This window comes from Mustela erminea, chromosome 3, assembly GCF_009829155.1.
Source record: "Mustela erminea isolate mMusErm1 chromosome 3, mMusErm1.Pri, whole genome shotgun sequence".
Classification (NCBI taxonomy): Eukaryota; Metazoa; Chordata; class Mammalia; order Carnivora; family Mustelidae; genus Mustela; species Mustela erminea.
This window is the reverse complement of record NC_045616.1, coordinates 36566008-36589566: the sequence shown is the minus strand read 5'-3', so window position 1 is coordinate 36589566 and position 23559 is coordinate 36566008. Positions and strand designations below refer to the sequence as shown.

Here is a 23559-nt window from a genome sequence, read left to right as displayed (position 1 = left end):
TTCTTGTGGCTATTTATCACCTCCAAATACATGCCTTCTTTATACTGTCTTCATTATCTTTGCTACATCCTGAGATTTGGTTCCTTCACTTTATGATTTTATTAAATAGTGTTCTTTCCCTTCAAAGCATTTTCTCAGTTAGTAGTCATGTATTAATTAGGAGAATTAATTGTTTATTATCTGTCTTCCTCATTTGACCATATCATAAAAATAGGAATCATGTCTGTTTTCACAAGTGTTTTATACCTTAAATTCCTAATACAGTGCCTAGTTCATTGTGAGTACTCTAAAAGTAATATTTGGAGAGTGAAAGAACATTTATACTTTGCATAAATAGTACTTTACACTGAGTTGACAGAGATTCATCCTTAATTCCTAAAAGCTTATTACAGGGCAAGATAAATCAAACTCTACTCCAGGATTAAGGATAATAGAAGACCTAAAGAGTACCTTAGCACTACTAATTAGGACCCAGTGCTCAGCAGGTCTCATTGGTCGAAGTTATGCTCAAGTCTCCCCAGTGATCTCTTCTCGGCCTTTTGGCTAATATCCAGTGAAGTCTCCCCAGTGAAATGACAGATGTGTCATCACCTTACATACCTAATCCAAACATCAGCTCCTGAGTAAGAAGGACTTTTGTCTTCCCCAGATTTTCTGCCACAGGACATTTATAGTTATTTCATCCAGAAGAAACTTCATTAGCACTCAGGGTAACAATCTGCACTCAGGAATAAGGACAATGTATTTGATCATAATGGTCAACAATAAATTCCCCAAACTCTAGCTTATGTTGTATTAAAAAAAGTTAGACTTCACTGTGTATGAAGTCTCTCAGCACAAATCAGATCAAGCCTCAAGATTTACCTGTCAATTTTCGGGAATTATAAAATATGAAGAAACATGTAAAATTATAGTCTACTATCAGGAAAATCCATGCTTTGGGAAATTCTTCAAATTAAGTGCCTCAATTTTTTTCAACAAATAAATTACAAGGGATGAAAAAGAGGTAATATAGAAATATATAATTAAATATTAATATTTAAAAGAAGAAATTAAAAGAGACCTAAGAAACATATTGATCTCATTTGTATCCAAATTAGATCAAATTATTTTTTAATCTAGATATTTGGTAATATTAAGAAAATACTGATTTTCATATCTGATAATATATTGTAATTGTTTTACTCATTTTTGTTTGTTTTTTGAGAGAGAGAGAGTGCACACGTGTGAGAATTGGAGGGGGTAAGGAGCAGAGGGAGAGAGAGAGACTCTTAAACAGACTGCCCACTGAGCATAGAGCCTGAGGGGGGCAGGGTGGGGCTCTGTCCCAGAAACGTGAGATCATGACGTTAGCCAAAATCAAAGGTCTGCCACTCAACCAGCTCAGCCACCTAGATGCCCCTGTGTTTGTGTTTTTAAGAGTTCATTTCCATCTATCTGTCTATGCAGATGAAGTTTTTAAAAAATCCAACTCATTAAGTTCATTGACTTGAACCTAAAAATTAAATAAAATTAAATAAATATCATCAAAAAGATAAATAAACACACAAAATCAACATGTCCAATTGATTTAATATCACACCAAGCAGAGTCACTTCTTTTTTTTTTTTTAAAGATTTTATTTATTTATTTGACAGAGATCACAAGTAGGCGGAGAGGCAGACAGAGAGAGAGGAGGAAGCAGGCTCTCTGCTGAGCAAAGAGGCCGATGCAGGGCTCGATCCCAGGACCCTGGGATCATGACCTGAGCTGAAGGCAGAGGCCTCAAACCACTGAGCCACCCAGGTTCCCGAGCAGAGTCCCTTCTTATATGAGTATCGGATCTAACCATTTTACCATGGTCTTTTACTTTCCTACCAGTAAATTTCAGGATAAAAAGACATACCTTTCATTTCCCAAAGCAATTTTTAGGCAAGAGGAGCCTGATTATGAGCTTGTATTTAGGAAGGGAAAAATAAAAAAATAAGAAACAAACAGAAGGAAATATTTACTAACTTTCTAATGGGAATTTATTTCTAATAATACCTCGATTTTCTCCAGGAATAATAAGTTAATACTTGATTGTTTTGGGTAATCCAGTAAAGCCAGATCTTTTGTGTCCCAAGCATATTTTGAAATTTTAGAATTTTATGAGGAACGTTTGAAATTGGTTAGATTTCTAAAAATTTTTAAATTCGAATTTTTTTTAAAAAACAAGTTTTAAAATATATTAATATTTTTATACTGGCATTAGGAAAAATGATCTATAAAAATAACAATTACGGGACACCAGGGTGGCTTATTCAGTTGAGCATCTGACTCCTGATTTCAGCTCAGGTCATCACAGGGTGGAGAGATCAAGCCCTGCATCAGTCTCTGTGCTCAGTGGGAAGTCTGTTTCTTTCCCCCTCTTCTTCTGCCACTATCCCCCTGTGCATACACACTCTCTCAAATAAATAAATAAATCTAAAAATAACAATTACCAATATTATTTCATCATGATATAATTGATAGGTTGATATATATTATACTTTTCAAGAGATGGAGATCTAATTCATGAAAATAACAATATTGAAAATTGTAACAGATTCAAGACTATTTAAAATTGCCTTTTGCATTGCAGGATGTTCTTCCTTAATAGAAACCTACAACTGAACCAGTAGTATATATAAATTTTTCTTTCTAAGGTCATGATTGCTGGAAATTGAAGTAAATTATATTTAATAACAATATTACATACTGTGGAAGAAAGTGAACTTTTTATCCAATCATACTTCTCTAGTAGTAGCTGGTAGATATATTTTTTAAATGTTGTCTTTCCATGACCGCAGGTGTGATAGAATGAGAACTAGCATTTTCATACTTTGATTTGGTATCAAAGCAAACATTTTAAACTTTACATTTTCTGTCTTTTTTGACAAAATTTTTTCCCATGAAAATCCATCGTTTTCTAAAATCAACAATAATTTCACTTGATTTTTATACATTGATATTGAAAGTTTTAAAATATAACGTACACATAAACTCAAGGCCTTTTGTTACATTTATTAATCACAGTGATTAGAGTGATGTTTTGCAGTGCATTCTGAAAGTGAGTTGATGACTTTCAAATGATATTTCAGCAGTTCCAAAAAGAAACGTTAGTAATTAAAGCCCTACAGAACATTGTATTACAAGCATAAAAGACGTTATGGAAGGCAAGTTGAAAGGGAACATATTGGGACACGTGCAGCCGAATTTTTATAGCAGCAATGTCCACAATAGCCAAACTATGGAAACAACCTAGATGTCTATCAACAGATGAATGGATCAAGAAGATGTGGTGTATGTATATATATATATATATATATATATATATATATATATATATATATATATATATATAATGGAATACTATGCAGCCATCAAAAGAAACGAAATCTTGCCATTTGCGACGACATGGATGGAACTAGAGGGTTTTATGCTTAGCGAAATAAGTCAATCAGAGAAAGACAACTATCTCCCTGATATGAGGAAGTGGAGATGTAATGTGGGGGGTTTGAGGGGTAGGAAAAGAATAAATGAAACAAGATGGGATGGGGAGGAAGACAACCCATAAGAGACTCTTAATGTCACAAAACAAACTGAGGGTTGCTGGGGGGAGGTGGGTAGGAAGAGGGTGGTGGACATAAGAGGGTTATGGACATTGGAGAAGGTATGTGCTATGGTGAGTGCTGTGAAGTGTGTAAACCTGGCGATTCACAGACCTGTACCCCTGGGGCTAATAATACATTATATGGGTTTTTTTTTTAATTTTTTTAAAGGAATATGTTTTTTTTTTTTTATTAATTTTTTTTATCAGACTAAATGGTTTACACATCCATTAAGTCAAAAACCCAGGTTGCTGGCTTCATAGTCAGCCAGTGTTCTGTGAAAAGTGATAACCACTAGCAACAGAATTACAGAGCTATTGAATAGAGATCTTCTGAATCAACTTGAAGCATACATCTTACCTCAGAGGCAATGTTGGACATAACAGAGTCCCTCAAACCCTATCAACTCACATATGGTGCAACTGAAAGCCATATAGATAATAATAGAGCAAGGAATCAAATCCTGAGTTCTATGAATTTTCAAATTTATGGATTCTTTCTGGAGTTAATAATACAATTTAGTGTTTTTCTGTAGGTAACAACAGAAAAGTAGCTTAACTACATTCAAGAAGAGAAAGAAGGCATGAAAAAAAAGAACATAGGAACAAAACCCCTGAATGTTATACTGAAAGAGATACTAGAAGCCAACATTACATATTTAGAGAGTTGTTGCTCTAGATAGTTATTTCTGTTATTTTCAGTTAAATGATGTGAGAACTAATAGTATCATATAGGCATTTTCTTGAAAACCTCTTGTTTGACAGAAGGGTACAATATATTAACCTGAAGTTGTCTGTCAGGCCTTTTAGAATTTCACTGTTTTGGTTAGTAAAATTTTTTCTGTGCTTTAATTTTTTTATTAAATGTAGATAAATTTGTAGGTATATTTATTCAAACAATTTTGGTCTGGGGCTTATGACTTAGGTCATTGGTAGTTATAGTAATTTCATATTTGATGAAATTTCACATATGGTTTGTAATCATGATAACATTAACTCCTGTGTATATTAAACACCCTACAAAACTTTAGTAAATCAAAAAGAAAAACAGACACATATACCTCTTGCCATTATACTACATTACTACCATTTTCTTATTCTCTGCCTTTTGAAGAAGACTCAGCGATTTTTTAACACTGAAAATTTGCCCATTTGTGTTTTTGTAAAAAGAAATAAAATTGGTTTATATCAAATTAATAGTGTATATCTAATTAGAAAAAATCAAAATACTGCAGGTATGATATAACTTCAATAGGTTCTTGATTTAAAAGCATTAATCAGGGGTACCTGGGTGGCTCAGTGGGTTAAAGCCTCTGCCTTCGGCTCAGGTCATGATCCCAGGGTCCTGGGATTGAGCCCCACATCGGGCTTTCTGCTCAGCAGGGAGTCTGCTTCCCTTCCTCTCTCTCTGCCTGCTTCTCTGCCTCCTTGTGATCTCTGTCTGTCAAATAAATAAATAAATAATCTTTAAAAAATAAAAATAAAAGCATTAACCATTTGTCTGGCAAGAAATTGTCCCTAATATACATTCCAAGACATCTGTGAAAACTCAAAGGAAAGGTGAAGAATAACATAGCACACGTATTCTTTACATCTCTTTAATTGGGTAATTCCACTAGGCAATCTAGTAATGCTCTGTGAGATAATGATTAAGCTGTGAATGAGATACTAATTCACCATATAAGAAACAAATATGATAGATTTTTTTACACTAACAATTTCAAAATCTGATTTTACTTAAATGGTTTATTAATGACCTTTATATTCAAAAGTTTTTCATTAATCTTTTGTTAAAATATAAAAGTCTGTAAACATCTATACCAGTACATTACAATAAGGGTTGCTATAAGGTCAATTTATGTTTAGTGTGATTGGAGATTGGAGATAAAATCTATGTGGCTCTGCTATGCAAATGGAGTTCTTGTTTAGATTTGTTATGTTACTGAAATTACAGTAAATGCAATATATTATAATTTAATTTAATACTTTTTTAAGTATAAAATGACTATGAAAAACTTTAACACGTTGAATATTATTAGTACACCAAAATTGTTCTCTGACATCCCTTCCAGTCACCAATACTTCACACCAAATTAAATACTATCATGATTTCTAGTTCTGCATATTAGTTTTGTCCAGTTTTGGACTTAATATTAATTTTGTAGGAGTTCTTTACATACACATATGTGCTTTATGTATTCCATAGAATTGATATTTGTGATATTACATCTTATTGCATGTAGCAGTAGTTTATTTATTTTCATTGCTATATAACATTCAGTTCTAATACACCACAGGTAATTCATTTATTCTAATGTTGATGAATAGCTGGGTTGTTTACAGTTTTTAGTTACCATGAATGAAGCTGCTAGATCATTTTATTTTTTAAGATTTTATTTATCTATTTGACAGAGATAGATCACAAGTAGGCAGAGAGACAGGCAGAGAGAGAGAGAGGAAGGGAAGCAGGCTCCCTGCTGAGCAGACAGCCCGATGTGGGGCTCCATCCCAGGACCCTAGGATCATGACCTGAGCTGAAGGCAGAGGCTTTAACCCACTGAGCCACCCATGTGCCCCGCTGCTATATCATTCTTATAAGGAATTGCTGAGTTACAGGGTATGCATATGATCGGATTCAGTAGATAATACTAAATTGTTTTCCAAAGAGTTGTACCAGTTTATACCTACTACCAGTGTATGTGTACATTCTAACTATTCTGCATGTCTGCCAACAGTAGGTATTGTCAATCTGTTATTATATTTTCTTTTAATTTAAGGTAGTGAGTTTGTAATGATATCACATAGTGGTTTTAATTTATATTCCCTTAATATCAATGGCATTGAACATTTGTTTAGGTGTATGTTAGCCATTTGGATATCCTGTTTAAATATTTTCTCATTTGTGTTCCCTTCTTTTCTATTGATTTATAAAGATACCTCATACATACTGGATATGAATCCTTTGTGGTTTACATTATCCTTTCTAGTTATCTCACTGTCATCCCTACTTTACATACTTGTATGTACAAACACAGAAGAGAACTTCAAAATTTTCCCTTTCTACCATATTAAGCTCATTTGAGAACTGAATCTCTTTACTGTTAAAGGTAACCCATTGCTTCCATATGGTTTGAAAAGTGTCTTACCCAGCTTCAACATTCTTTCCTTCATCTGACAATTTGTGGGACAGGAATCACCATCAGTGACATACCTAGCATAGGTGATAGAATATTCTGAGTAGATGATTGTCAGGCAATAATCATTAAATGAAATAGATAAAAATAATGGCCAGAAAGAGAACAGAGACAGTAAAGGTTTTATTTTACTAAATGTTGCATATATATTATTATGTCAGTAAAAAATGTTAAAGAATACAAATTTGGAATTTTTATAGTACAAAATAGGGAATAACGTAGTGGTTTAGTATTTTTTTTTTTTAGTAAATATTGTATCTTTTAAAGAATGGGAAAGTATCTTACACATATATTGGTTTTCAGCTGTAATAAATTATAATCACTTTAAATTTTTTATTTGCAAGTCTAAATCTCCAGATTTGTCAATGACTATCAGGATTATCTTCTTAAAATATTTATGATCAGTAGTATAACAATTTATAACTTAAGCATTATAACAGTTTATAACTTAATTCTGATCATAGTTAATTGGCAAACATTTCATCAATTTCAATTTTAAAAAAGTTGTTCACATAGTACAATGTGCATATATCATTTAAACATATCTAAAATATAAGGAAAATTTTGGTATATAATGTTAAAAATCCTGTTTTACAATAAATTCGAGAAAGTGCAGTATTTCTCTACATTGTACTTTCTTTAGAATCAATTCTTTTTTTTTTTAAGATTTATTTATTTATGTGAGAGAGAGAATGAGAATTATCAAGCAAACTCCTAGCTGAGCACAGATCCCACAAGACTCGATCCCATGACTCTGAGATTATGACCTGAGCCAAAATCAAGAGTTAGTCACATAACCAGCTGAGCCACCCAGGCTTCCCAGGACTAATTCTAATAGCTGCCAAAATTTTAAACTCAGGTAAAAATCCAGATGCTCAGTTCATTGGCTCAGTGCCATTTATAATCACTGGATTATCCTTATTTATTTCTACTCTGTTATTTTAAAGTGAGACTTGAACTGTGCTTAGAGAGATCTCAGATGATTCCAAATCTTTATGAACTCATTCTGGAAACAAATGCATGTATCAGGTCCAGCTGTAAAACTGAGAGTTAAATTAAATTCAGTGTAGAATATAATGTTTACTAGAGGATAAGTAATAACACAACTGTGGGAACTGTGGGAAAATTACATATTTATTATTAAAACTCAGTAGTAACTGTAGTTACTACTGTAGTTGTAGTCAGCTGTAGTTGACTAGAAATTAGAACAATGCAGAATTTTTTCTGGAAGGAAAAATTTTATCATTGACTTAAGGTATGGTGTTAATAAAAAGCATACTAACTTTAGTCAAACTTTATTATTGTTTTTAAACTCTCTATAGACAGTGTACCCCATGGATTGCCTACACCACAGATGGACTGGCCTCATCTTTGACTTGCCTCTACCAATCACTGTGAGTTTTTAACTTTAAAAATAATCCAAATTTAAACTCTGAACTGAATTAATGATTGATGCCAGTATTTAATGATAATGATCTGTTGGAGAAACTTCTCTGTTTAACTTGTAAAACATTAAATTCTTCTCTTGAATATCCTACTGACAGCATTTAATAGTATTCAGGTTACCCCTCAGGTAGCAGAGGTGTACTATTTAAGTCAAGAAGGTTTATCACAAACTAAAAGCATAGTAGCATTCTCACTTTGTATTTATAAACTTGAGTTTTTGGATTTACAGCTTTCTGATGTCTATCATAGTGAGTATCATAAAATGCTCATTTTCGTCACTCTGTCTTCAACGTGGATTCCGGTTTTAATAAAAAATAACATTTTTTTACATTTGCATGTACTTTATAGCTTACATAAACTACAGACTATTTTCATGTACATATATATACAAATCAAACAGACTTAGAGTTTTTTTACCATTACAATTCAAATGTTATTATTTCCATTTTTCAAGTGAGGAATCTGTGACTCAGAGAATATTAACAATTTGTTTGAGCTCATGTATTCAGCAAATATTTAGTCCTTATGCCAAATTCTGCATGAGGAAAGGGAAATAAAACAAGGTCTTGTACAATTATTCCCCTCAAAAAGTTTTGAATGAATGTATGGCTAAACTTGAACTTGACCAAGATTTCAAGTTCTTGTCCCGTAACTCTTTCCACTCCATGCTGCTATTCCTGTGAAGCTCAATGAGCAAAGAAAGATGTATTGGAAAATCCCTGAAAGAATGCATTCAAGTAAAGAACATTGTTAAGATTACATGTTTTATTTCTTAATAGCTTCATGTCTCTGCTGTCCTGGTTTCAGGCTCTTGCTATCAGGCTGAATACAGTATGCTATATCTTCTTATTGCACAATATGAAAGATCAGTGGGGAAAGCAAGATACACGTTTTTAAGTACAGAATATCAGAATGCATTCTAAATTGTGCTAAGGGGTGTTTCTTTATTCCTTCTAACAAGAATCAAAAGTAGCCGAGAAAAATTCTCTTTAATGGTTGTAACTTCTTAATTTTTTTTTTTTTAACCATTGTTGTCATAGAAGATGTAAAAGATTTTTTCTTAAGACAATTCTTTTCTGGATGATGATAACATTTATATTCTTCTAGCCTTCTAAAGAGAAAAAGGCAGAGTATAGTATTATTCTTATTGTATACAAAGAATGGAGTTGTTATATAATGAAGTAGAAAAGAAAGAAGATGAACAGTATCATTATACTATATTATAAGCCATTAAGAGCAAGTAGAAAGTAAGTGGGTTTTGTATGGTTGTCCAAAGTTCTTTCAAAGCAGCTGCATGAGTAGTTGATCTTTATACTGTAAAAAGATTTTCTAAAAAGTTAAAGAAACAACTTTTGTGGTTCTACAGTGGTATTCCTTAAAACACGAGAAAAGCAAAATGAATTTAAAAAATGAAGAGTGCAACTACTCACGATGTTATTGTTTGTCACAATTTAATAACAAATCATGAGGTGAATGAATATAGTTCTTCCTATATGACTTGACTTCCCTTTGAAATTCTGCACATTTGCAAATAGATATATTTGTCTTCTGTTATTATTTATATACTTTTCTTACACCATAAAAGATTTGGGGTTTTCAGTCTGAATAATATCTAACCTCACATCTATTTCCATAACTGGAGAAGGGCAATATTGGTACAAGGACAAAATAAGTATAGCTTGAACTAAGTTAGATTATTTATCCTGAGCCTGTAAGATCTTCCTAACCTTGGAGTCTCACCTATTGAATGACTGGTGATAATTATCTTGCTGCCTTCCCAGAAACAGTGATAGGAAATATGTAGCATATTGGGCGGAGTCAGTAAAGTATAGTTTAAAATATCAACCATACTACTTTGTAAAAGTAGATTAACAGTATAGAATACAATATCTATGCCTTATGGTTATGGCTTTTTCCTAAAAATTTCCTAAAAAGAAAACGTCCTAAATTTTTCTCTACAGATTGTCTAAAACCAAGTAAATACTTGGAAGGAAAATGGTAGCTATCATAAGCAATATTAATAATATAAAAATGAAATCAGTGATGGATATAAAATACTGTTCACAAGGTGATTCATGTACAGCTTTTGATTTTTACAATTTATTATCACTAATCTTAAAAGATACAATAAGTCATATTTTATGATTTTTTTCATAATTCATATGTAATACGCATTTTCTTTGATAAAAAGAAAGAATCTCAGAACACAAAATGCCAAGTGCTCCTAAGTCAACATAATTTTTCAGATTCTTCAAATTCTCATACTTTTTTCATATTTGACTCTATGTAGTAAGTCCAAGAAGGAAGAAAAATGTGCTAAAATTTAATAAAATTATACAAGATTTCTCTGTTTTATACCACTAACACCTATACTGTCAAAATGACTGGATACTCAATTGAGTTTTTCTTAAAGACTCAGTGATAGTTACTTTCAGTAGAAGAACATCTTTTAATTATGAGTTGTCTATCTTTAATGCATTCTCAATAACTTCTAAGCTTTACAAGAATGAGAATCAATTGTAAAGTTGCCCTGTATTTAACATAGGCATGCCCTAGAAATTCTTGGTTCTACAAAGCATTTATTGAAATCAAGATTCACTTTTTAAATCCATATAGAGAAGAAACTCTATTGATTCAAATTCTAGCAAGTGGGAAGTGTAATGATTAGTGAGCAAAAACAAAACCTTACAATGTTCAAAGAGAGAGAACACACTTTGATAGCTCAGCTGAATCAAACACCAAGTAAAACAAAGTTAGAACTCTGTTGCTTCCACGATTCCAAGACACCACATATCTATATTGTATGCGAAGTGTGTTATATATTGTTTTTCCAAGTGATAATGTATGATCTCTCACACAGATTGTTCTTTCTTTTACTATATTATGTTCTAGCTATTTTATTTAAAATATTTTACTAAAAAGATAATATACCATAAAACTATGATAAAAATTTCACGTGATTTTACATAGCCCACCTTCCTCTGTGAAAATTTTCTTTCTCTCTTAATTTGAGCATATCTATTTTCAGAGTTAGTTTGGGATTACAGTGCTTTGTAAATGATTACTTGGGCAGTTCTCCATTTGTGAATCTCATTGTGAAAAATCATATTGAAATAGAATTTAGATATGGAATCTCACAAACTAAATCATCAATATTTTTAGAAAAAATAAAACATAATAAAGTTATTATTTTCAAGGTGATGCATAATTTCTCTACATTGGAGAATATATGCTGCACAAAAAAGAAAGATGTTTTACTTAATGTTTTTTTTCTTAAACACCTGTGGAAAAAAAGGAAATACTTTCATCATAGTAAAATTTCAAGAAATTATGGCTGGGTAGGAGTAACATGTACAAACTCACCTGACCTTATGCTACAGAAAATTGATCCATTAAAGGTTGAAAATGAACAGGATGGAAACATGACGGTAATTGTAATATGAGGAGAATATCAGAGACCCAGCTAAGTATTTGTAGAGTGATCAGACATATTTCAACCACTTTATGTTAAAGTTTTTCAGTTTTGTACCAAAACCAGAAAAAATAGGTGCAGAGAAATTCTGCTTGTAACCCATAAACATTTGAGCCTAGCCATCTTTATTAAGGCTTAAAAGATGTCAAATTGGTCCTGCAGCCATTAATCTACTGTCGCTCTCCAGCAGACCAAGAAAAGGAATGGGTCTTTGGACTTGTCCCTTAGAGAGGTGTTTATGAGGAGAGGTTGTCAAGGGAGGAAAGAGACAAGGGCACTCATAGGAAGAAGAGGAATCTGGCACATCATTCCCTTCTCTTCTTGACATCTACATGAGTTGCCCACTTGCTGGACTGTCCCTTTTTCATATGAGAGCAGAGAGAGATGGCTGTTTCAAGAACAGGATAAAGATGGGTATGGGTTTACCATAGTTGAAGTGGGCACCTGGAGAAGTAGCTGTGCTTGACTCTCCTGCCTGTGCTCCATGTAAGAATTTGCTGGGCATGGAAATCTCAGCAGCATGTGTCCTATGGGGAAGAGCTAAGGGAGAGTGCATGAGATTGTATCCAAGTAGGATTTCTCAAATACAGATGTGGTGAAGAGGCCTGCAGAGGTCTCATACAGACTTCAGAGACTCCAAATGCTAAGAGGAAATTAAATAAGCAAACAAAAAACTGTCAATATCAGTTACCGAAGCAGCTATAATTTAGAAATAAGTAAATAAGATAGTGACTGGTTTGAGTGATATATGTCTCATTTCTGCCCTTCTACTTGTTTAGTAAGAAGGAAGCACAGGTGTTGAGGAGAGGAGTTTCACTCCTCATTAATCTTTAACAGATTATTTTTCTACTTCAAGATGGTGAACTACAGACAAGAATAGGGTACTGTCTGAAAGCTCTGCAAACATTTCTAACTACAAGCAGTAGCCAGTTGCACGTATGTCTGTTTGTTTGATCCTTTCCAGGAATTCTCATTAAAACTTAATACTTTATTTATATGAAGGGAAATTAAGGAAAAGTAATTTTTATACTTTTATCTGAGAGTGGTACAAGAGAAAGGGAGGAGCACTCCTAATGGCTGTGATGGTAACAGCAGAGGTCTGAGAGTATGTCAGTGGACCTGGACCATGATTTAATTCACATATAAAGTGACCATAGAGAAACAACATGGATGGAGCTAAAAAGTATAATGCCAAGTGAAATAAGCCAGTCAGAGAAAGACCAATATGATATGATTTCACTCATGTATGGAGTTTAAGAAACAAAGCAAATGAACAAAGGAGAAAAAGACACCCAAAATACAGACATTTAACTATTGAGAAAAATCTGGTGGTTTACAGAGGGGAAGTAGGTGGGGGGGATGGGTGAAATAGGTGATGGGAATTAAGGAGTATACTTGTCATGAAGAGCCTTGAGTGATGTATGGACCTGTTGAATCACTATTTTGTATACCTGAAACTAATATAACACTGTATATTAACTAACTGGAATTTAAATAAAAATAAGTAATTTTTGAATGTTCACACCAAAAATAAATAAACTATAACACAAAAACATAGAAATGGTGTACCTACTCATAAGACACAGACTTGCTACAATTACATAGCCATCCTCAGACACAGGAATATTTCAGATCTCGGAAAATACAATAGAAAATAGCAATGCCTGGGGCGGTGGGGTTATGGACATTGGGGGGGGATGTGCTTTGGTGAGTGCTGTGGGGTGTGTGGACCTGGCGATTCACGGACCTGTATCCCTGGGGATAAAAATATATGTTTATAAAAAATAAAAAATTTAAAAAAAAAGAAAACACCAATGCCTAAGCAGAGGTATATGACTTTAATGACTGAAAACAGTTGATAATAAATTTACTTGGCATCAATTATGTGAAATTATATAAGAATTATTCCCACTATTATGAATAGTGGGAGTTCCCCACTAGGAAAAAAGAGGGTGGAAGATAGGAGAGAAGAGAGAGAATCTTAAGGAGGCTACCCACCCAGTGCAGAACCTGATGGAGGCCTCGATCTCCCAACCCAGAGATCATGACCTGAGCCAAAATCAAGAGCTAGATATTTAACTGATTGAGCCACCCAGGTGCCCCAACTAATATTTTTAAGTTAATCATTAAATTAGCCCTAACAGTGGATTTATAAAACTGTCATTTGGATTGTTCAATCATACTATAAAAATCAGTCTTCACCTAACTCCATATAAGTCACAAATTTTTATAGTCATACACTGTTCTTTTTAAGAATACCTTAAATGATTTTTAATACTATATTTACTCATATTTGTAGTACCACCGCTGTTGAGTGGAATACATATTCTACTCAGTCATAAATCTTGCAGAGAGGCCTGAGGCAGTGGGGGAAAGAGGTCAAATTAGTTTAGTTAATGTAATGAAATCTAATTTTCCTTTTTGAGTGAGAAAATATGGAACCCAAAAATAAAAATAAAGAGTGGAATTAAGTAATTGAATCATTCAATACTGATATTAAACATCTAATATATCTGTAATAATATATTTAATCATTGTCATTTAAAAAGTTATATACATGAAGCCACTGTTTCAAGATATTAGGCTGAGCAAATAGGTATTTCTGTCACCCTTCTAAGACCCTTCAAAGATAGGAAAAAGGAAATAAACCTTTCCCTGGGAAAAATACCATAAGAAGCCAAAATATTTAAATACATTTTTAGATGATTAAAAGAGGATGGACAAATATGACAGATTAAAAGAATGAAGAGAGAATAACTACAGATAAGCTAAGGAGAGACCCAGAGTGGAATGAGATTTGTTGAGGAGACTATTAAGGAGACTGGTGGAGATATATTTCATGAAATTTCAGTAAAAAGGATATAATTTTTTTTACAAGTTAAAAGATCCATTTGAACATGAAACACCCTAAGATACAGTTTATTCTGTTGGTGTTTCATCCTTAAATTATGTATCAAAAGTTATTAAATTTCACTTTAGCTGTAATTATAGAGAACTTAGTAGAACACATAATTTAAACAATGCTTAATAATAAAGTTCTTTAGAGACTTGGGGTATTAAATATAGAATGTAGGAATACACATTATGACACCAGGTGGACATAAGCACAAATCTGGCTCTCCTGCCCAGTGGTTGAAGGTGACTGGGAAAGTGCCTGAAACTTACAAAGCCTCAGTTTCTTTATCTGGGAAGCATAGATATATGCCACATATAGAGAGATAACACAAGTAAAGCCGCTAGCTAAAATGGCATATGGCACATTCAATAAATGTTGGGTTTTATATTATTACTTATTATTTATATAAAGGGTCAACATTTCTTCCTTTCTTCCCCCTCATATTAGCTAATATAGAAGTATAGCTGCAAATGTATCTGATTCTTCACTTTCTGGTTGAGCAGTAAAATCTCTCTCTCCCAGAAATAAATGGAAGAAATACTCTCGCAATGCAAGCTGCACATATATATTCTTGTTCCTAATTCACTGTACAGTTTCTGCATAGAAAACAGGGAAATGATGGTTAAGAATAAGAAAATCAAAATAAATCAAATCAGTTAGAGTTTCAGCTGGAATTTCTTTTCCCAGAAAGGGGAAGAACGATGCTTGGATTTTTTTTTTTTTTAAATATACTCTGTCTTTTCCTGATAGTGTACCAGAGAATGAATCCAGATTTTAGCTTCTACAGACAAAGGGAAATGAGTAAAATCCATAACAACAAGTATATGCAAAGAAAGGCCATGTGGAAGCAAACAGGGTGACTTTTTTCCTCTTCATTTTATACTGCAGGCTGCATCTGTAGACTTTATTCCATTTCTTATGGACTGCTGTATGTAAAGGCATGCACTAGAGACATGGTTTCAGTATTTCAACTCCAATAAAAAGGTATTGTGGGGGCGCCTGGGTGGCTCAGTGGTTTAAGCCTCTGCCTTCAGCTCGGGTCATGATCTCAGGGTCTTGGGATCGAGCCCCACCTCGGGCTCTCTGCTCGGCGGGGAGCCTGCTTCCCCCTCTCTCTCTGCCTGCCTCTCTGCCTACTTGTGATCTCTCTCTGTCTATCAAATAAATAAATAAAAATCTTAAAAAAAAAAAAAGATATTGTGAATGTTAGGCAGTGCTACTCAACCATCATGCTCAGCTTGAAGGTAATACTTTACGAGACTATGTAAGTGAAACTTATCAACAAAGTAGAAAATTGGGGTTTCTTTAGGGAAAATTTTGGTTTATTCAAATCAAGTTCATAATGGCCCCTGGGAAAGATTCAAATTAAAAAATGCTGTTAAAAATAGCTACCATATTTTGAAATTAATCACCTTTTCACATTCAAATTATTCCTTTCTAGCTATGCTATATGATATGCACTTAAAATTAGTCCAATTATGTGAAAATATAGTGAATATATATATTTCACATTTATAAAATATCCATACTTATATAATTTAATATTAAATGTCAAAATACTTATGATACAAAGCACTGAGACCTACTTCCTTGCTTCAAGAAGGTTTCTAAGTGAGTTGAACTAATAAGGTACTGGAAATGCAGGAGGTGATTGCTGAAAGTTCCTGAAGTTGCTCTCCATGGAATAAAAAGCCAAAAATATTCTGTTAAAATAAGAAAGAGGATAAAAGAAAAGGGAAGAAATCTCAAGGAACAGAGGTAGAAAGATATGTGGGATTCTGCTGAGGATATGTGGAAATACAAGCACAGTGGGGCAATAAAAAATAAAAATTAAGCCTATGCCTGGACTATTTGTCAAAGAAAGCAGACTTTTATGAGTTCATCTCTGGGTAGGAGGTCAAGTTATTATATACAACCTTATGACTTGTTATAAATACTTTGAAAAAATGAAAATATTTCAAATTATTCTCCATGAGCTATTATAGTATGTTTTCACTGCCCTTTCTGGGTCACACACCTTTCTTAAATGCATAAAACCACATCACCCTCCTTCAAGTTTCCACTTGATTCAATTCTTAGAAAACTTGTCAGACTAAATCCATCTGGGTTCGGTCATTTCCAGATATTCTTGCACCTGTGTGTATCTTGCCATGTCAATAGGAGCATATACATGACTCTGTCATTTATGTTTGCAGAGATTTATTTATGCTGGAGCCAACTTCTGTATTACATTGCCCTTGTGGGCAAGAAATACACCTTCTGCTTCTTTTTAACTCCTTGTACAATGTAGTATTGAACAGTTAGAGGACTGTTAAGATGTATTTTGCTGTGTTTTTGGATATTCATGTAATACTTGGAAAGAATTAAGATCATAAATGTTTTAGGACTCTAGGGGAGAAAGATTTATTTCAGAATCATCCTTATTTACAATAGAATAGAAAGAGGTCTCAAAAATAGATGATTAGTGTGAGTATTACATAAGTATTTTCCTACAGCCACATAGACATACAGATAGAAAGGGACTGTTGAGATCTATCCAAAAAATTTACATGCATTTCTTCCACTGGTATTATTTACAGATTTGTTCAACAAACATTTATTGAGCACCTGTGTTTCACTTGGGACACATTGATGGATAAGTAAAGTTTTCTGTCCTAGAGGGGTTTACAATTCAATAAGACCAAGAGGGTTATAAGTAAATAATGGCACAGAGTCAGCAAAAGCATAGATATTCCCACAGTGCTGTGGGAAGAAGAGAAACACATAGTTATGTCTCTGTCATTCATCACTATTTTTTTGAGCACCAGATATGTTCAAAAGCTTTTGGATGGATTGTAGGGAATTAATAATGAGTAAGTTTATTCATAGAGTTTATAATCTGGTGAATGATAACAGCAAGTAAGCAGTATGTACGATAGAAGAACTGCATGCAGAATTATAGTAAAGACAGCTTGCGTAGGTGCAAACTGTCTCTTTCACTTGCCAATGTTCAGCATGGATAATGTAATTAATGTCCTAATACCTCATTTTCCTCATCTCTAGAATGTGGATAATAACTACGCTTAACTTACAGCATTATTGTGATTCTTTTTTTTTATTTCTTTTTTTTTAAAGATTTTATTTATTTATTTGAGAGAGAGAGACAGTGAGAGAGAGCATGAGCGAGGAGAAGGTCAGAGGGAGAAGCAGACTCCCCATGGAGCTGGGAGCCCGATGTGGGATTCGATCCTGCGATTCCGGGATCATGACCTGAGCCGAAGGCAGTCGTCCAACCAACTGAGCCACCCAGGCATCCCAAGCATCCCAAGTGATTCTTAAATAATATATACAAAGTGCTTAGAAGAATGTCTGGCACATGTTAAATACTATATGGGTTTGATATTGTTATTGTGCTATGACACCACACCAAAGGGATCAAATCAACACTTTGATGCTCAGGAAGTCTCCTCGGAGAAGTAATATCTATGGTACAGATGGAGATGTGTTAGAGATAGCTGTTGGAAGCTAAGAGGGTGAGGTAAAGGGAAAGAAGAGGAAATACCAGACTGAAGAGTTTATGCAAAAGTCTAGAAGTGAAAAGATCATAGCATTTGGGAGAAATTACTTTGATATTTCTGGAGGGAGGGTGATACAGAAACTGGAGAAACCTAAAAATTTGGAGAGACATAAAAGCCAGATATGAAGTATCTGAAAGAAGTAGTACCAAACTAAATTTTCAAGAATTGGCAATATTTTAATGGATCAAGACAGCAAGCTAGGAAGGGTAGTCTCAGAGGACAGAGAAATGCAAGGAGAGGTAAGAGTTGTACAGCATGGCAGTGTGTTCCAGGAGCTCTACACACTCTGGTTTTACCAACATATAAAGCATGAAAAAAGCAGTGAAGAGAGATGAAGTTTTGTAGTCACATAAGGATCATGTTTCAGGAAGTACTAGAGCGGAGATGTTTTCCACTGCCATGAAATGCCTCTTGTACATTATCCTGTGAATAATGGGGAACACTGAAGTATTATATGAGTGATCGAGGACAATAGAAGGATTTTCAGCTATAGTTATAGGTGGTAGATGATTTTTTTTTAGTGCGAGGGATGGGTTGAAGCCATGTGACTTTCCTTATTAGGTTGTTACCGAGATAGTACAGGTAAGAACTGAATGAAGCCTGAATTTAAAGTGGATGTCGTAGGTATCAATAAGTGAGAAGAAATATTTAGGATTCATACTGATGATAGCATTATGGGTTGCACTGTAATGGGGTAACCAATATGTTTGCCAGTTTTCTTTCTTAGGGTGACCAGAGGAATATAAAGGCAAAGGATAGAAAATATCTTACATTAACTTTGGACATGATGAATTCGGTAGTGGCACATTTAAATAAGGTGTTATGCAGATAAGTGTTATTATCAGCTACCTTTACTATTTTGTGGAGACAATGACAGTGGTTCTGATCCCATTTGGCAGGTCTTTAAATACCAATAAACCAAATTTGAAATTTGAGTATACTGATATGCCAGAGAGACATCTGCAAAGAAGACCATCAACGAATAGTTCTAGAAGCACTCAGAGGCCAGAGACAATATTTATATGGAATTCAAAACACTTTTAAATAAACACTTCTAAGAAAGATAAACATTAATTAACAGGGTTGAGTTAGTTGGAAGGCAGTAAAACAAGATCTTGCTCTTGACATTATAGAGGTCATCAGGGACCTTTGAAAAGACATTGTTTTTGAAATGGTGAGGGAGAGAAAAGAGCACGGTCAGCTGAGAATTGATTGAATGGAGCATAAGTCAGAGAAACAGTGATTATAGTTATGAAGGATGAAAGGTCAATGGAAAGACATTTTTATTATAAAACACCTGGCTATATGCATTGAGCTAAATTTTGAAGAAAAGTGAGTAGAGAAATAGAGGCTTGAAGCTTAATGGTGGCAGAGGAAGAGGAGAGGAAGGATGATGGAGAAAAATCATAGTGGAGAAAATGGATTCAAGAACTACTGTGGAGGTGTTTGCTTTGAAAAATAGGAGGGAAAATAATTTTCTAATGCTAAAAAGTAGAGTAGAGATGGAGAGAAAGCTTCTGCTTTAGGATTCGGGGACAAGCATAGCTAGTGCAGCCTCTTCACATTCTCCACATCCTTTTGCCTTGAATGTTAATGCAAAGGTTGGAGATGGAGCTGTTTTCTGTAGCCATGGACAAAGTGCAAAAGAATTTTAAGAACATTGATTGTGGTGTCAGTGGTTTGTTGAACCAATTCCAAGAGACTCCTCGTTCCAGGGTCATAATGATTAAAATTTTAACAATTTTCATTTATGACATTTTATTTCAAGGTGGAGTTTTTTTGTTTTTACTTATAGCCACATAATTCTAAATGATCCATTAAAAAATATCTCTCAAACACAGGAGAGGGAAGTTTTAAGCATACTTCCAAGTTATTTTATGGGAATAGTATTTAGCTGGCATTTCAAAGAAGAACAGAGAGTAGATTTGAGATTGAGCTGGGAGTAATGAAGGAAGGTTAGAAGTGTAAGAGTGTTAAAATGATGAGTCATGCCTGGGCTAAAGTTCAGGATAAAGCTGTGAGAATAAGTGACAAAGTAGAGTAAGGTAAAGGTCTTTGGTATTGAAAAGGCCAAATATCTGAAGATAAGGAGTTGGATGTGTTGTCTCTGTGAATACTGAACAAACCAAACACAAAGGCATAAACTGGGAGTTAAAGGAATATTTTGAACTAGGTTTGATTACAGTAGATAACATATCTTACTTCATGTATTCATATGTTATTTATCAGAAGATAATTCCAAAGTCTTTATTTCCAGTATTTCCTGTATTTCCCTGTCCTCAGTTTTTCAGAGTTCTTTATTAAGCTACCTCAACATCTCCCATTTGGATAGCATATTGACATCTAGAAGTTAGAATGGAATGTCCAAAATAGGCTCTTCAATTTATATCTCCAAACCTGCTCTACCCTCCATCTTTTCCATTCCAATAAAAAGCACACAAATCACCAGTATTTTTGGCCAAAAAATGTCCTTCATCTAGGTCAAATCCATTAATTTATCTTCTGTCTTCAAATACATGTCTCATATCTGTTCTTTTCTCTCCATTCCCACTATTGCAACGTAAGTCTAAGCCATCCTCCATCCTCTTTTTTTTGTGTTTGTTGTCTACTACAACTGGTAAATAGTCTTTTCTTTCTCTACTTTTTGAGTGTGCTTTGTATCATTTTTCAAAATTTTTTTTTAAAGCAGTCTTTTTTTTTTTTTTTAAAGATTTTATTTATTTATTTGACAGACAGAGATCACAAGTAGGCAGAGAGGCAGGCAGAGAGAGAGAGGAGGAAGCAGGCTCCCCGCTGAGCAGAAAGCCCGATGTGGGGTTCGATCCCAGGACCGTGGGATCATGACCTGAGCTGAAGGCAGAGGCTTTAATCCACTGAGCCACCCAGGCGCCCCATTTTTCAAAATTTTTAATTAAAGTATAGTTGGCATATTACAACATAGTGACTTGATTATTTTGTACCATATGAAATGCTTATCATGGTGTCATGTCTCCACATAAAGTTATTCCAATATTATTGACTATATTCCCCATGCTGTACTCTTTATCCTCATGAACTATTTATTTTATAACTGGAAGTTTGTACCTTTTAATCCCCTGGCTCTACTCTTAATTTCCTATAAGTCATCCATAATGAAGAAAACAAAATTGTATTGCTAGCTCTCATATCATATGATGGATCTGTCTAAAACCTTCTAGTGGGATTCTTCATACAAATGGAATGAAATCTAAATTCTCAACATAGCTTATATATTCATATCATATCTTATCCCTCTTTTTCCGCTATTATCTATTTTCCATATTTGTTCCCTAATTTACCAAGCTTGTCATACAAATCTCATTTTTTAAAATTATGTTATGTTAGTCACCATACAGTACCTCTTTACACTCTTTGAACATAGGAGGCTACTAGCTACCTTAAAAATTTTGCACTAGTTGTTTCTTCTATCTGAAAGACTGGTCCTTCTGGTCTTCAGAAGGCTGGCTCCTCTATGATACTGAGATCTCAGACTAAATGTCACTTTTTCATTGGTGCCTTCTCTGAACATACAACCATAAGTAGTCATCTTGTCAAATTTATCAATAGTACGTGACACTATCTGTTTTTTTCAGCTTTTATTTTTTTTATTTTTATTTTTATTATTTTTTTTAAGATTTTATTTATTTATTTGAGAGAGAGACAGTGAGAGAGAGCATGAGAGGCGAGAAGGTCAGAGAGAGAAGCAGACTCCCCATGGAGTTGGGAGCCCGATGCGGGACTTGATCCTGGAACTCCGGGACCGTGACCTGAGCCGAAGGCAGTTGCCCAACCAACTGAGCCACCCAGGCGCCCATTCAGCTTTTATTTTTTTAATCCAAAGTCTTCTCCCTTCCCTCCCTACATGTTAATAGCTCCACGAGGAAAGAGGTTTTGATGTCATGTGCACTGCTGCTCATTGTCTACAAATTTCAGAGTCATTTGTTAGGTATTTGTTAAACTTTTGTTGAATGAATTAATATATTTATGTTTTTTCTAGATTAGAGTTCTAGTAGAGATGTTTGAAAATTATGGAAAACTGAGAACTGGGGACTGGGGTTAAAAACATAGCATATGACTGAAGATAGTATGAGAACAGTAGAGGGAGGAGTGGTTAGCTCATATCACATCTTTACAGAATACCATCCAAAAATTACTAGACATTTATATAATTTAATTTATCTAATAACTTTCTTACCCAAGGCAGAGTAGAACTAAAGAACATTCTACTGAAGAGAGTATATGAAACAACCATACTGAAGCAGAGGAATTCCACATCAGAGATCATAAAGAACGCAAAACAGACTCAGATGCCTCATGTGCTGGCTGAGCCTCTGCTTGTTCTATGCACATTCTCAGTGGAGATCATCAAAGTTTATCCCTGTTAAAGATTTCTGAACTTTTTAAAAATAAATTTGCCAGGGCAGCAAATACAAAAACTAAAAATGGCAACAACTTAACATACATATCAGGATTTTAGTTTATGTAATCTTAGAATATAAATGTGGAAGACTAAAGCAGTATTTGTGAACGAATCAAGATATTAAAACAATTTATATTGTAGTGTAAAGATATTGGTATGTAGATACATTAAATAACCCAAAATTGTTATGATTAAATACTTAGAAATATTTAAATAGTATTTGTGAGGATGTTTATTATGTCTTGGTAAATGGCTTATGCTATAATATGATGCTATTAAAAGTAGAATGCAAAGTAACACACACAATATATAATGCAGTCCACAAATGTAGAGAAAAAACAGCTATTAGTTTATCAAATTTTAACAGTGGATATGTGTGGGTAGTGAAATTATTGATGGCTGTTACTTTTTTCTTTGAACTTTGCCATATTATCCAAATGAACATGTGTTATATTTAAAATCAGATATAATAAATATTTAATAATGAAAATTCCCTTGTAAATAAATAAATGATTCATAATATTAGACAAATGGGAAACACACCACTACTTGCTACAGTATTAATTCTCCAGAGATTTGTGGTACACTTTTCAGAGTTTTCATATTTGTAGGGGCAAGAGTCAAAGAGAAGTAACTAATTTCCCCATCCCCAAAGCGGCTCTAACTTCAGATCTCAATTCATTGACAATCTGGTCAGATCATTTATTATATCACAGTTAGCTGGCCAGAGGCTTCCCTTTGCCAAGGAATTTTGGCAGGCCAACTGTTCCAATGAACAACGTACTGCATTGTGTCTTGAAAAGATGGAAACCACCTTGCTTTTCTGTAGCCAAATGTGAGGTCTTAGAAAAACCTCAGAATGACAAAAATAGTTAATTTTAAGGTTTTCCATTTATGACAAGTCATTTTTTTTTGCTCTTTTATTTTACTTCAGCATTCGATAAAT

The 23559-nt window shown here is 33.9% G+C and overlaps 1 long non-coding RNA gene across 1 annotated transcript in view; it reads left to right on the top strand.

Annotated features, from left to right (window-relative positions):
• Positions 1-23559, top strand: part of LOC116586070 — a 132127-nt gene that overhangs the window by 20936 nt on the left and 87632 nt on the right. Inside the window, exon 2 of the long non-coding RNA XR_004283880.1 lies at positions 8127-8198. This is a non-coding gene — a long non-coding RNA (uncharacterized LOC116586070). The remainder of the gene's footprint in view (positions 1-8126; positions 8199-23559) is intronic.